We start from the raw sequence: 15,623 nt of genomic DNA, 5'->3' as shown, positions 1-15,623 counted from the left end.
GCTTTGGATGATGTTAGGTGGTGATATTTGGCTGTTTGTAATCTGATTCCTAAAGTTTTTGTTGCTTCTGTAGACAGCCTGGACAGCTCAGGAGAGGCTAAAAAGAATCATGCTAGAGCCTGTTTATTTTGAGTAATATTAACCACACTACCAAGTACTTTATTTTATTTATTGGACATTTGTAAAGCTATACACAAGTGTTTCAAGGCATCACAAGATGAAGGAGGTGGGGGGGGGCAAAGGAGAAACAACAATACATGATCCTACTAGGCCTTGTGACATTCGGTCCATGCAAGTCAGTTAACAATAAGTGCGGTGTGAGGGGGCAGGTTCGGAGGAAGGGCTGGGATAAGGATAAAGGGGGAGGGGAGAGGTTCAAGAAGGCCGGGGCACCCAGGGGTGGTCAAGTGCTGAGAGGGGCCCAGGAGGCCGAGTGCCAGGGGCAAAAACAAGGAGTAAGGGTGAGCTAATGCGAGGACAGGGAGGACCATATTAGGCTAGTCAGGTGAAGGTGCTCGAGGGCAAGTGCTGGTAGGGGGTGTTTAGGTAGACTGGACGAGGAGGGTCTGGCCCTGTAAGGCAATGTAAGGGACCAGGCACCAATCGCAGCAGCAGGGTGACATCAGCAAGGGAAGGGGAGGAGCAAGAAGGTTGAGATGAGGAAGGCCTTGAGAAGTTTCTGGAACTTAAGGATATCCAGCTAAATACTGAGAGGGGCAGGAAGGCCGTTCCAGAGGAAGGCTTCTGCCGAAGAAATAGATCTACTCCCCCACTCTCTGCATTGCTCTGTTTTGATGTTCGAGACCTTCATCTGAAACTAAAGCACAAAAGTGTACTTTTGTCTTGCTTCTACACAATTGCCTTTCTGAACCTCACTCCACAAGTCCGGGTGTTTACTTTCCAGCTGTTTCATTTCTGCTAAGTACCATGCTATCATACTTGCGTAGTTTAGCAAATCGAAGGCGAAAACATACTTAAACTCTTCAAGTGAAGCAAGGTGTAAATCTCAATTCGCAGTTCGGACAAATCGGATAAATAAAAGTATTGTCCACCATATGAATGTACTGAAGATTTTTTTAGATTCTTTAGCCTCAAATGCTTCCATTCTGGCAGTCACATTCAAATTTGTCAGAACTGTCATAATGTAATTATGGATTAATTTTGTTTCTTGGGAATAATCCACTTGTAAACGTTTAAGTAATTTCTTAAAGTCAGGTTCAATCCTTTCCTTGATTTCAACGTGCTCTTTGTAAAATTAATTGATGATGCTTTTGAAAAGTGCAAGCATAAGTGACGTGTGTGCTTCAACTGCTCTTCTTACGCAGCTTCCCTGATAGAATCTTTGACACAACATTTGCATCATAAAGTACAGTTAAGGTGCCCTGAATGCCTGTACGATCCAAGAAAGCACCAATAGCTCAAAGCATAGCCATTATTATATGTAGCTCACCTGGTCCAAGCATCCAGTTCTTTGACACGTCTTGTTTAGCCATAGCTAATTTTAAAACCGGCTTGTGAAGGCCAAGATACAATGTTACAACTATTTTTGATCCTAGGGTGACGAACAGATGTTATTCTCTCCAACTTCTTCATGAATGTGAGCTGTTCGTGTGCTCGCTGGGCAGGCATGGAGTACACAGACTGTAGTTTCTTTAGTTCTTTAGTTGGAGGATCACTTATAATGGAATTGTAAGCTGACCAAGTCAGAACTGTAGTGAGTGGTTCTGACTCTGTCTCACATTAATCAGTCTTGGTTTCTTCACTGAGAAACATTCTTGAAAATCACTCAACGTCAAGACTTCCGCCATCCTCCAAAGTAGGTCCTCAAGCATGTTGGAATCTAAAATAACCTTATTGCTCTCTGTATAATACGTGATTTGACCGCTTACTGGATTCTGTGGTCTACACCCTTTCGGAATGTTGAAAGACATGACCTCAGACAGGGACTGAGGACTCGTCTGCAGTGATTGAAGTGATGATGGTCTTGATATTTCAATTGGACTTCGGACATCTGACTCCTCCTTCTCCTGATAGACCACCATAACTGTACTATGCAAAGTTCCTATACCATAAAGACTATCCTCAAGGATGTCCATGTTGTCAGCAGCACAATAAACATCTGCCTCTGACCAACTCTGAGGGATGTAAGATCCTCCACACTCATCCATGCGTTTTATTACCTCTGTGGCTATCTGTGTCTCAAACCAAATGACTCTGGCGTAATCTATAGAAGCTCCCACGCTATGCAGACATTGAATGATGAATTTGCTGTGGGTAGCTGTGTGCTTTGTGAGCCCAACTGCCACTTGCAAGGGCATTTCACGGGTATGTAGTGTGGTAGAAGTGCTTGCATGGGAAGCGTGTGGTGATAGCATTTCATATATAAACATCTGTGACAGTTTATGATTCCTGTTCATTGTGGTAGTATCCCGCTTTTCTGAATTACTTTTCATATCCATCTGTCTTTGACAGCACCACTTGCAAAAATAAAAAAAAAAACTTCCTTTGGGACAACATATGCTGAATTCACTTCTTCAAAACTTCCAGTAAATTCCCACTTTTCACAAGTTAGTATTACTCCCCGTAGAATCATAGCTGCTTGAAGAATTGTCATATTTTTCTCAGTATCCTCAAATTTTTCTCCTGCATGAGATAGTACAACATCTGATGTTTCTTTCAGAGGGACTCGTTGTGGTTCATTTATCCTTTTGGGATTACTAAAAATAATGTCAACACATTCAAGCTCTTCTTCTATGAAACATTGTGTGTGTTTTCTTCTTTTCATTTCCTTTGTGAGAAACCAGACATTATTCTCCCACCTACTCCCTCAGAATCTTCCATTCAGGTGGACAGGGAAGGGCCATCACTTATGGATCCTGATCCTGGGGGTGGACAAACGAGGGAGGATCATCTGATTGGAGGGTCAACAGAGATTGGGTGGAGACTACCCAAGATCAAGAGATGTTATTCCCCATTCCCAATAATACCCCAACCCACTCTCCCTCAGCCTTCATGGGGTATTTTCAATCACAACCCATTTCCCCCTCCCCATTTTCCAACAAACACTGAGACGGGGAAGATGTGACGAAGATCAATGAGGATTACCCATAGGAAAAGCATTGGCAAGCAAAACCGGGCCTACTACTAAGACCTACCACTAGGCTGTCCCACTAATAGTGTCAGGCAAGATCAGGCACTTTATCCCAACTGTGCACACCTGACTCTTCCCTACACTATAAAAGGTGGAGTTCTGCCAGAAGCAGTGAGTGAGCTATGGATGCTATCCGGAACCAGAGAAGCCAAGGAGAAGAGAGCAGCAGGAGCTGAAGCCTGGAGGAGAGCGGCATGCTGAGATGCTGGTCCGGTGTTTGTGAGGGGCTGCAGCATGGCTAGGGAGCTGTGCCTCCAAGGAGCCGGATTGAAGCAGCCTGCGTCCTGCTGGTGACATTCAATGAAGAGCTTGTACCCTTGGGACCTGTGCCAGTAATAAGGGTGTCTGAGGGGTATGTGGTGAGACCCTGACCTCAACTGCACGTATCCAGAGGGAGACTGCCTGTCAACACAACGCTACCCGGTGAGTTTCATGCAAGTCAGAGAGGGAAAATCTGGAGCGTGCGTTTGATTGGAGCGGAGCGGGAGAAAGGCACAGTTTGTGAAGCGGCACGGACCGGAAAAAGAGAAAGCATAAGGAGTACAGAAAGTGCAAGAAATAACAGAAACAGGAAAAACAGAAAGAAGGAAACAGCGCTAGTGGTGCTGAAAGAAAGTAAAGCAGAGTATAAAGGCATGTGAAGTGTGCAAGAGGCACGTGAAACAAGCAGAGATGTGTAAGTGCGCACAAAAAAGAAGGAAATTGTGTGAGAGGCATGATATAAAGACAAGAAACCAAAGGGAGGTGCAAGTGTGCACATTGAAATAAAGGAAACTAAGTAAAGCAAGATGGGGTACAGGAACCAGCTGAAAGGGAAAGGCTGGAAAGAAAGAAACAGATGGGTGCAAGTGTGCATGCTGTAAAGAGGAACGCATGCCAGAGGCCCCATACAGAGAAGATAAAGCAAAGGAATGTGCAAGAGTAGACAATAAAGCAAAGGAAACAAAGGTGAGCAAGACGCGGTGCAGAAAGCACCTGAAGGTGAAAGGTTAAGAAGGAAGAGCAAGGAATAAAGAGAGGGGTTAAAGGTCAGAGTGGTCGCGCTTGGGAGGAGCAAAGAGCCCAGCATCCTTGAAAGTCTGATACTACCCCATGTAAGAACTGTACAGTGAAAGGTACATCCTGTCTAGGAGAACTTAGTTTAAAGATGAAAGGGGCCTAAGCTTGGGGAAGGTACTCCTGAGAGGCCTAAGAAGAATTGTGTAAAACAAAAGGTACATCCTGACCAGAAGAACTTTGTTAGTTAAAAGACGGAAGGGGCCTTAACTTGGGGAAGGGAACCCTGAGAGGCCTGGCCAGAACTGTGTATTTTATTTTTTTGTATTTTATTTGTTTGGAACTGGACGAGTCCAAGCTTGGGAAAGGGAAACTCAAGAGACCGAAGGATATTGTGAACTTTATTTATTTGCTGCAAGGGCCCTCTGTGGAAAGTTCTAAGGGCTCCCCTTTTGAATTAAACTATCTTGCACTGGCAGAACTACACCCATTGGTAAGACTATCTGAAGCCAGCTGTCGTTTACATTTCCTTTTCTTTGAACCACTATTTTTTTCCTAACACATTGTTGTAAAGAGTGAGGGCAAGCATAGGTTTAGACGCAGATGGATTATTGTTTTGGACTTTCAGACATCGACAGCCCTTAGAAACATCAGTTAAGGGAACCAACCCTTTGGTGTTAGGGCCAGTTAGGCATTACACTAGCCCAAGTAAATAAATGTTTTGAAACTACCATCTTTGAGTTTTTGTCTCTCTTTATACCATGCCTGTCTCACACCTTCTTTTAAACCATTGTTAGCTGCAATTTTCCTGTAAAGCTTTTCAATTCCTCCATTGTTATGTTGCCTTCAAGGAGAAAATCACTGATTGAAGATACAAATTCAACATTTGTTGCTTCATAAGACAGTGAATTTGGCTGCATCTTTCCCCATAGTGTAAGCTTGTGTCGTAAGACATTCATTACATGTTTGTTCCAACATAGCTTGTGATATGCAATTTACCTTGTGTGAGTTAGACGGCTCTACTGCTCTCTTCAAACGGATCCCTGCTGGATCAGTTGCTTTCAAATATAATTTATTTCTTCTTTTTCCTTCTTCATTGCAATAGAAGGATTTATTTCAGTCGTACATAAGTGTTTTTGATCTTGTAGTGTATCTTTGTTCTACTTCTTTTCTTCATGGCTGGAGAGAGACGGCTTTGGCTCACATAACTGCTCTCGATCCCCATGCAATCTTTTGCTTCAATCCATGTTTACATTGCTTGTAGCATTCCGAATACCATGATACTTTTTCATTTTTCAGTTCTTCAGGTGTTAAGTTGCCTAATGGTAGACTTATGTTCAAGTATTCATTTTTGTTCCACTACGGCGGGGCTCTCTTCTTAATACACTCTAAAATCTTTTCATAACATTTTGGATTAACCAGGGGAGATTTATTTCTTTATTGACACAAGATACACAAAGAAAAGTCTGTTATCCAATTTCTTTTATTGGCTAATGGTGGAAGTTTTACTTTTAAATGACTTTTGACATCTAGAGGTATCGACATTTTGAAAAATGTATTTTTACAGGAGGATAGAATCAAATTTCACCCTTCAACTGCTCTTAACTAATTTTCAGATTGTCTTGCCAATAACCAGAACCTGTTACAAAATGGAAGGAAAATAAATGTTAAAACCATGAAAAACGAACTGCGAACAGAAACTTCTAAACAATAAGAGACAGCAAATTCTTTTAACCCCTATGTGCTAGGGATGAGTATCCTTGTCCTATTTGGATAGACTTGCATGGAGCTTTGCTTTTAAGGGGTTAAGGACCTGCTCTATTCAGTTTTTAGGGTGAACAAAGATCCTTAGAAAATATTTAATGGCATCACCCTGAAAGGAGTTATATCAAATTCTGATTCATAAATTGTAGTGGCGGCAATCTTGGATTAATGCTCTACCACAGGTGCTGTGCCCCAAATTCAGACAAAAGAAACCTGGTAATACATGATTATGCTTCATTTGCAATGCACCCCGATATTCATAACTTCCCTTCCCTAAATCTGGTATATGAATTCACACTGAAGCTTGAAGCATTTCAAGTATACAGATCATCAATTGCACTGAAAATCAGTTTTGGTTTGGGGGTCAATCTCAGCAGAGTTTGTTTGATGCTGTTCTCTCTATGGAAACTGCTGGTTTGCTGAAAGTGAATTGGGGCCAACATAAGCAAATAACCATGCATTGCATTCACATTAATCTCTAAAACCAAGAGCGGCTCCCCTTTGCTGTCTTCTTTGGGCATACTGTAGAAATCTGGGTAAGTTGAACTTTGGCTCTATTTCATTAATGTTATTTTGTTTCAGTTTATAGTTTTACGATCTTTGTCGCCCTCCTCCCGACACCCCCAACCCTTCAGCGACATATTTTTTATAAGGAACTGGATGCAATGTGTTGCATATTGCGTACACTGCAAGGTGAATTATTTGTAGATATCTAGGGTATTTAGACGTCTGTTGGAATGTGCACCTTTGAGAACATTGGTCCCTCAATGCCTCTGCCAGTTCCAGAGGTTCATACTGCTGTAAAGTTTGAGCTTCAGGGCAGTGCCATCTTCTACTATTTCTCGTAACTGCAAGGTTCTCGTTTTGTGCATTATGTTGATGAGGAGGACAGAAGTAGAGTTCACACTCCATGTGAATCTAATCCTTGTCCTCATTGCAGAAACTGTCATGGGTTCAGTGGCTATGCTGATTGTTTAGTGGGAAATAAGTGAGCGTTATAGACAGTGAGGAGCCAGGCATAAGAAACGGACACATAGGAGACCTGTTTGTGGCTATAAACTTTTATTTAAATGAAAAAGGGGTTGGACTTTTTTTCACTATCCCTAATCTAGTAGGACTCTCAATGTCAAGCTAAGAAGTCTGTCAATGTCAAGATGCCCAAAAAAATTAAGTCTTGTGTCTGTAATCCTATTCTGGCACTCACACTCTAAAATGACTCCAAGTAAAGGTTTATGTTTCTTGCCTTCTTAAAGTGTTCAAAGTTCAACAGAAGAGTTTAAAATTCAACAGAAGGGGTTCCTTGTGGACAAAGTTAACAGTTCTAGGAAGAGCCGTCTTGGTCTCTGGGCTCTTTGCCTTAAATCAGTTCCAAAAAGAATCACCACGTTTCAAAGAGGATCTCTATCTCCCCTCAGAGCATTCACATTGTTTGAGGAAGTTGTTCCCATCCCCAAGGTTTCTCTTCACTTCCAGTTCCAAAGGTAACGTTCTTCTCAAGGACCTTTCCTTTAAGCACTTGGTTCACAGTTCACAATATTATTTTCTTTACCTTCCTCTCTTAATACACCACAGTACATATGTATTGCTTTCCTTTTAACAGTTCACACACTATTTCATGCTCACTTCTCTTCACCTGGTATACTCTGCTACCAGGACTTAATATATGAAACCCTTAACTTGCCTTCACCTATACCTGCTCCTTCAGGCAGGATTTTATTGCTCCATGTACTGCTTGTTTGACAAATATTTAGATTAGCTTAATGGCTTCCCATTTGCTTTCTCTTTGTGTTTCATCAAGCCGTATAATTTATTAAACCATCCAGCTTCTCATTTTTATTGATTGCATTCGATCTTGGTTACGAGCTTCTCCTTGCTTTCACTGCTTTCCTTTCAATTTGTTACTGAATAACGACATTGGTGTGCCGGCAAACCAGTAACCCCTTCACTTTTCTTGGGTTTACCGGTTGCCTTTGGCGTCGCTTCGCTGTGTTGGCTCGGTGTGTGCCCTATTAAGCGCAGAGTTTCTGCTGCTCCTGTTTCCTTGTGTGGGGTTCCTGCAGTGTTTACCTTCCTCCTGGTGAACTGCTGGCACCTCCTCTTCTCTCCAAAGTCGGGTCGGTCTCTCTGCTGTCTGCGTCAGCGCATCTTCCTTCTGCGTGGGGTTTAGCTGCATTCCCGACCGGCCGGCAGAACCACGTCTGCAGCTTCCCCCATTCCTTCTTTTGACTGCCCTCCCCTCGGTTTTCCTTCTCCCGCCTCTTTCCCTTCACCCCTGTCCGCTAGGGTTTTGCTTGTATTTAAACCTCCTGGCCCAATTGCCTCTTTCCCAACAACTAAACCATTGAGATGGATACTCTGTCTTATAAATCATCATTACTTCTCTCGTTCCTCGCGTCAGTGGCCATGGGTCCCCCCTTTGAATGACACTGAGGGAGTTACTGCTGAAATTCATTAGAGGTTTTTATTACTCCTGGTCACTTCCTCTTGTCAGTAGTTTGCACGTGGTCTCTATTGGGATCTTGGGGAGAAACTAAAGTGGATCTACTAAAATGTTGGGGAGGGATATGGACCATATGCCATTAAAGTCTGGGGAATCGTGGGGACATCCCTGAAAGGAAGGGGGGGCTATGTGGTTTCCTCAAACCAAGTCCCATCATTTCCCTGAGGTGTACTTTTTCCTCCTCTCCCCACCAGGGGGTTCTCCCTCTTATAGCTGCCCCCAGGGTCAGGATCAGATAACTGCTGCCATCCCCTGGCCACATAGGAGGAAGCAACCTCACGGAAAGTAGTGAGGACATCGCTAGATTCATCGCAAGACACAAAACCTTGTCAGCAATTCTGAGCACCCACAGTGAACTGCCAGGTGGGAGGGCATATAGCTGCCTAACTGAATGTCGTCTCATTTTGCAATTGCCTTGCCAAAGGTATTTCACACAGCATATCGAAAAGAAACTACTGATTGCTCAATAATTCTAGTCACTTAATTTGTGTAGTCATTTATAGGTAGCTTCATACAGGTTTATAAATGAAAAGATCTAGTATTACATTTTGTCACAGCAGAGCCACCTAATTTTAAGCTGGCGTTGCTATCTCTGCTTCTACAAATGGTATTTGTTTACCTTTTCTTAATTCTCTTTATTGAAATTTGAACATAACCATTTACGCACACAAGTGGGTAAGAAATTCCAACAGTATTAATCTTTGAACATATTCAAATAAAACATCATGATAACAATATAGATAATAATCTTTTTTGTTTTTCAATTTTCATATCCATTTCCCCCAGTCTTTCTCAATAATATCTGGACAACTTCATCTATGATATATACATATCCATTCCCCACAAATATTGCTCAATCCCATAAAGTTTGGTTAAGCCCATTTTAGTGCCATACCCCACCACAGCACCTAAAGAAATCAAACCATTAATGTCGATACCTGGAATGTTGTTCGCTACTCCAGGTACCCAGGGGGATTGTCTTTCGGATTGTGTGATTTCTCCATCTGTGTGATCTGTGATGGGTGTTCAATAACTGTACTTAATATCTTTGAATATCAGGATAGGTCCATGAAGTGTGAAAGTAAGTCCCCTCCTCAGTCTTTTATGAGGTATTTAGGAGGATGGATTTTGCCCATACGATTAGTAGGAAAGCTTTATGTTTTAGCAACTTCCCCTTCATGTTCTGTGGACCACCAAACATTTCGATTTTGTATTTGAATCTGTCCTAATGTTTTTCAGGGAAGTGAAGCCTTCAGCTTCTCTGCCTTTTTGCTAATTTTGTTATGAGGAAACTGATCAGTCCTTCAGACTATCAGTACTGGGAAACTGTTTCCCTTTTGCCTTCTACTTTTGGTAACCTTTTAGCCCTGGGCACAGTATCTTGCAATGCAATGCAGTGCAGTGGCGATAACATTTATATATAACCATAGTCTTTTACAAATGGGGTTTTTGGTTACTTTTATATGTGGCTTAAGACAAGTTGATGACAGCATTTACCTTGGGAATTGTCATGGTATAATTATAGTATCTGTAGTGTTTCATCCTCGGACAGGAGAGAAGATTATGTTGCAAAATTATTCCATGTGTGAATCTGAGTGTGTGATCTCTTTATAAGAGGTCTGTGTGGCTTATACTACGTGGAACAGACAGCAAGAAAAGCTAGAGTACACTGGAATGAGCACAGATCATGTGTGCGAACTGGGAGCATGAACTCATCCTTGGCACGCCATTACAAAAAACGTGGGCCCTCTGCTGTACAAATGAGGTTTCAGATCCTGGAAGTTGTCTGCAAGGAAAACAATATAGGTGCCCTGTGTAAGAGACTTGAGCAAAGAGAAGCATTCTGGGTACATGGTTCGTACTCTCTTGTACCTGGAGGGATGAATGAACAGTTGAATTTACATTGTTTTCTACAAACGTTTTTGTTTGGGTAAATTGGTGTCTGGTTTTGATATTTTAGTTGAATCATAGATATTATGATGACATCAAACGGTCCACAATCTTTTGAGTACATCGTTTTAACTGTTTTACATGGAGGGATCAACGAGGAGTTGAATTTGCATCATTTCTTATGAACATTGTGTTTTGGAACATCAGTGTCTGTTTTTGGTCCTTAAATTGGGTTACAGACATCATGATGATATCACACATTCTACTATTTTTAAGTATAGGTATGAATTTGCATTCACTACTCTTAAAGTACAGTTAACATGATTTTATATGTTTAAGTTGAGATTAGCATTATAGTATGCATATCTTTGTGGTTCCCTGCTACACCATGAACAGGTTCGCATATTGAAGACTAGTATGCCTCACTGGGCATGAGTCATTTAGTGTTGAACTCGGTACTTTGGTGTTTAGTATGCGATCATAAATTTGCAACCCTTGTTAGTCTTCTGTTTCTTTACATGAAATATGCTTTTTCTTTACCCTTATTAGCTTCACTCCCTTTCTCCTCCCTTTCTCCTCCCTTCTGCCTTCCCCCACCCTGTCACTCTTCACAACCCCCCTTTTTCTTTTTCCGTTGTTTTCCTTTTCCCACCTTCCAATCTTCCTTCACATCCCTGTTCTGTTTTTTCAGTTTCTTTTTTTTTTTACATAGAAACATCACGCTACATTTTAACATGCTGTCGACGTCTAGTTGATCGCATGACATTACAGAATGACACTATTCATCTTGTTTTCTCAGTTTTTGTAATTGGAAACATCATGTTACTTTCTAACGTGCAGTGGGCATCTAGTTGATTCATTCTAGTTGCACAGAGATACTATTTAGAAGCTGCAAGGCTGCTTTTACTGTCAGTTTGTCAAGAGCACGTCGCAAGCAGATGGTAAGGCTGTTTATTTTTAGAATAACGCAAGAGGCGTGTCCGCTGCACAGTTACAGTAGAAGGAAATTACTGACATGATCTTTTTGTTTTACCACGTGAGTCGGCACCATTAGCTCTTTGAGCCTTTTGGATTATTTGCTGAACACTTTGTGTTATCTTTAAGGTATGCTTTTGGCTAAATAGTCTGTGTTTTTTAAAATATTAACTAGTGATTTTATGAGTAGGCTAATGTGGTTGTTCTATCATATTCTTTTACAGATCATACTTTCTACTGATTACACATGATTTTATTGGCGATTTTTTATCTTTTGTTTTGCACAGGCTAGGTATAGTTATTCTTTTTATTTTTTATTTATTAGTTTGTTCATGGTTTTCTCTGTCAAGTCACTCTGTATTTTGTTTTATAGACTAAGCCATGAAGAAGGACTTTCACAGGTCTACAATGCATTAGCAAATTGGCATTTGCCTGTATTATGAATTAATTATTATATTTACCACCAGAATGTTTGCGAAGCAATGTCGATGATGATTGCAAGTGTTTAAGTTTTAACTACTGTGAGAAACCTGAGGGCATCCTCACACAACCTTACCCCCCCCCCTGCATTTATAGCCTATTGCCAGTCCCAGTCTATCATTTTTCCACACACTATAATACTATATGTAATACTATAATACTGGGACGAGGAAAAGCGACTAAGAGCGATACACACTGTGAGAAACCTGACGCTATTCTCCCACCTACTCCCCCGAGATACTCCATTCAGGTGGCATTGGATCCCGACCCTGGGGGTGGACAATCGAGGGAGGATCACCTGAGTAGAGGGTCATGGGGGATTGGGAGGAGAATGCCTAAAGGCGGCACATGGTATTCCCCCTTTTCCCATTATACATCAAAACCCTCTCCCTCAACTTTTATGGGATATTTCCAATCCCATTCCATCTCCCCCTCCCCATTTTCAAAAATGTACTGTCACGAAGAAGAGGTGATCACGAGCAGTGAAGTTTACCCATAGACATAACAGTAAGGAGCAAAGAGAAGCCTACCACATTACACCACTAGGCTGTCCCACTAAATCAGGCAAGGTCAGTCTGTTTACCTTAACCCTTCACACCAGACTCCACTTGACCCTTAGGGTATAAAAGGTGCCAGAGAAGATGAGCAAGCTGGGGTTGTTGGTTGGAACGTGGAAGCTGCAGAACAAGAAGCATGGAAAGGCCGGAGGAGAGTGGAAAGCCGAGACGCTGACCCTGTGTGGCTGGAGGGTCGCAACTTGGCAAGGGAGCCGTGTCTTCATGGAGCCGGAGTGAGGCGAGTTGCTAATTATTGGCCGTGCCCGGGCCACTGCTTGTTCTTCTGGGACATTTGCCGGTCCCAGCATTGTATGAGGGGAAGGTGGTGAGACACTGACCTTGGCCCACAAAACCCGAAGAAGCTGCTCACCAGCACTGCGCTGTCTGGATGAGTCTCGTAGCAAGAGCGAGAGAGAGAAACCCAGTGGCATGCATGTGGCTGGAGCAGGAGCAAAGATTTGAAAGTGGAAAGTGGCGCAGGAAAAGGAAAGCAAGGAAACCAAGGTGTGCGAGCGGCGCAAAGAAAGGAAAAGACAGAAAAGAGGCTGCAAGTGACCCAAAATCAGAAGAGAGGGTGCAAGTAACCCAAAATATAGAAAGAGTCAATTTAAAAGTTAAAGGAAAGCAAAGAGAGGGCACGAGGGACCTGAAAGCAGAAGAGAGGGTGTGAGCGAGCCGAATGGCAGAAAGAATACATTTGAAAGTTTAAGGAAAGCAAAGAGAGGCTGCGAGCGACTCAAAAGCAGAAAAGAGGGTGCAAGCAACCGAAAGCAAGAGAAGAAGGTGCAGTGGTGCATGGCAAAGTGAAAAGAGTGTGCCGGGGCACGACAAAACAAGAGGAGTGTGCAAGAGGCACAGCAAAGAGAAAGAAGGCGCAAGCAGGGCTGAAGTCGAGAGTACACGTGGGGGGACGGAGTCTCCCCACTTTAATCAGAGGGTGGACTCAATCCCCCCAGCTAAAAGAGAAACATTGGATGTCTTCTTTGAATTTATGAATTAAAGCAGACTTCAGGGATCAAACCGCAGTCTTCAGGTCTGTAGGCCGGACACTTCACCACCGCACTATATATAACCTGATCGAAAAAAATAACAAACAACTAAAGGTGAAATATCCCATTTCGGTACTGCAAGTCCCAGGGAAAACATTTGTATTATTTCTTGGAGTTTAAATCATGCACACATTTTAACCTTTTCAAAAACACTATTGGAAGAAAATATCCTGTCTTGGTTTTGTGCGTGTGTTGATTTTATGAAAGACAAATGCCATTCGTCCTGTTCAACTAAGGTGGTTATAGCCAATTTAATGAAATGTGCATATTTCACCTTAACATGCTAATTTCTGTCGACATCCCATCCCATTCCGGTTGTTGAGTCCCCCCACTTTAATTTTTAGGACTTGACCCCTGGGCGCAAGAGTACACTGCAAAGTAGAAAGAAACGGGAAAGTGAAACAGGTTAAAGCGTGAGGAGAGGGGTCAGAAGTCCGAGAGGTTGCGTAGGGGTGGAGCAAAAGCCCAGCGTATTCTAAAGTCTCTGACACTGCCCCATGGAAGGAACCGTGTGAACATTTGTTTGAGACTAGAGGGGCCTAGGCTTGGGGAAGGGATCCCTGAGAGGCCTGACCAGATCTGTGTTTGTTTTGTTTGGAACTGGAAGGGGTAAAGCTTGGGGAAGGAACCCCAAACCAGAGACATTGTAAACTTTATTTGCTGCATGAGCCCTACGTGGAAGGTACCAAGGGCAACCCATTTTGTGTTGAACTATTTTTTTATTCGAAACTGGCAGAACTACACCTGATAAGGCAACCTGAAACCAGTCATGGATTACATGTCTTTTTGAGCCACCGTTTTTCTTTAAGGAGACACCAGAACACATTTTGTATAAGAGTGAGGACAAGCATAGGTCTTGACACAGACATACTTTGGTTCTGGACTGACGGACATCGACAGCCTTTAGAAACATCAGCTGAGGGAACAACCCCTTTAGATTTGGGGCACACTGGGGTACTTGGTGCATGAAGTTCCCCTTGCAGTTCACCTTGACATCAATATAACGTTAGAGGTACCCCATGCAATACTGCTGGCCCAAGATGGGGGTCTCAGTGGAAAACCACTAAAAAGGTTACACTTCTTGTCAGCAATCTGGCAAAAGTGAAACGGGGATTTAGAACCTACTAACACCACTACCAGTAGCGAGTGCATCCTTTGAGGAGATAGGATCTAGCTTAGTTAGTGCTCTGAATCCTTTTACATCCTCAGCCAATAGGATTATCCTAGTCATTGCTGATCACAGCACAAGGTATCCTGAAGCCAACCCACTCATAGTAACTGCCAAGTCAGGTATTATATCTTTACTAGACACGTTTTACGAGAGGTAGCTTCCCTGAAGGAGTTGTGCCTGTCACAGGCAGAAACTTTAAGCCTAGATCTAGCCAAGCCATGTGGAAGGAGGATGAGGTGGCTTTTCATTTGTCACCCCCATATCCTCCACAGTTATCTGGTCTAATTGATAGATTCATTGGAGCTCTCGGAAGTGTGACTGGAGCCCTTGAGAAGCCCCAAAGAAGGCAGTGGGACCTTCTTCTGTCATGCTTGTTCTTATTGAAGGCTTTTATCCTTAGGGAAGAAAGAGGAGCCATGCTCCTGGCTTCAAAAAGGGTGGCAGAGAACTCTGTATCTCTCCCTGACCTATTCCAGGGCAGCCCTTCTTATGGCTTCATTGACGGTCGCCTTGAGTTTCCTCAACTGACTCTACAACAGCAAGGTGAAGTGAAAGCTTTGCTGAAGCAATTTTTCTGCACTGTATTCCCTAATTTCAGGCTTCATATCTTGGTGTGAGCAGGACTTTGTCACTGGAGTTGGTGGATGTACCAAGTTTAAGAGTTGTGAACTGTCCAAAGCAAGTCTTATGTCATGATTTAGGTCAACACAATGTTGGATCTAGGGGTGACAGAGCCCTCCAGTAGTCCTTGGTCCAGTCTAGTGGTTCTGGTAGCAAAAGCTAGAACTTCTGATTTAAGATTCTGTGTGGACTACAGGGCTCTAAATGATGCCACTAAGACAGATGCACAGCCACTTCTATGAACTGATGAGTTGATGGACATCCTAGGTGCTGCCAAATACCTTGGCACCTTTGACCTTACTGTAGGGTATTGGCAAATGCCCCTGACAGAAAATGCCAAGGCGAAGACATAATTCTCAACAGCTAAGGGATATACCAGTGTCCTTTGGCTGAAGGAATGCACATGGCACTGTCCAGAGGTTGGTTAACCATGTCCTGAATGGGTTAGATGAATTCTTCATGGCACATC

Source organism: Ambystoma mexicanum, chromosome 1p, assembly GCF_040938575.1.
Source record: "Ambystoma mexicanum isolate Mex_15411 chromosome 1p, UKY_AmexF1_1, whole genome shotgun sequence".
NCBI classification, from domain to species: domain Eukaryota; kingdom Metazoa; phylum Chordata; class Amphibia; order Caudata; family Ambystomatidae; genus Ambystoma; species Ambystoma mexicanum.
Note: the sequence above shows the minus strand (reverse complement) of the source record.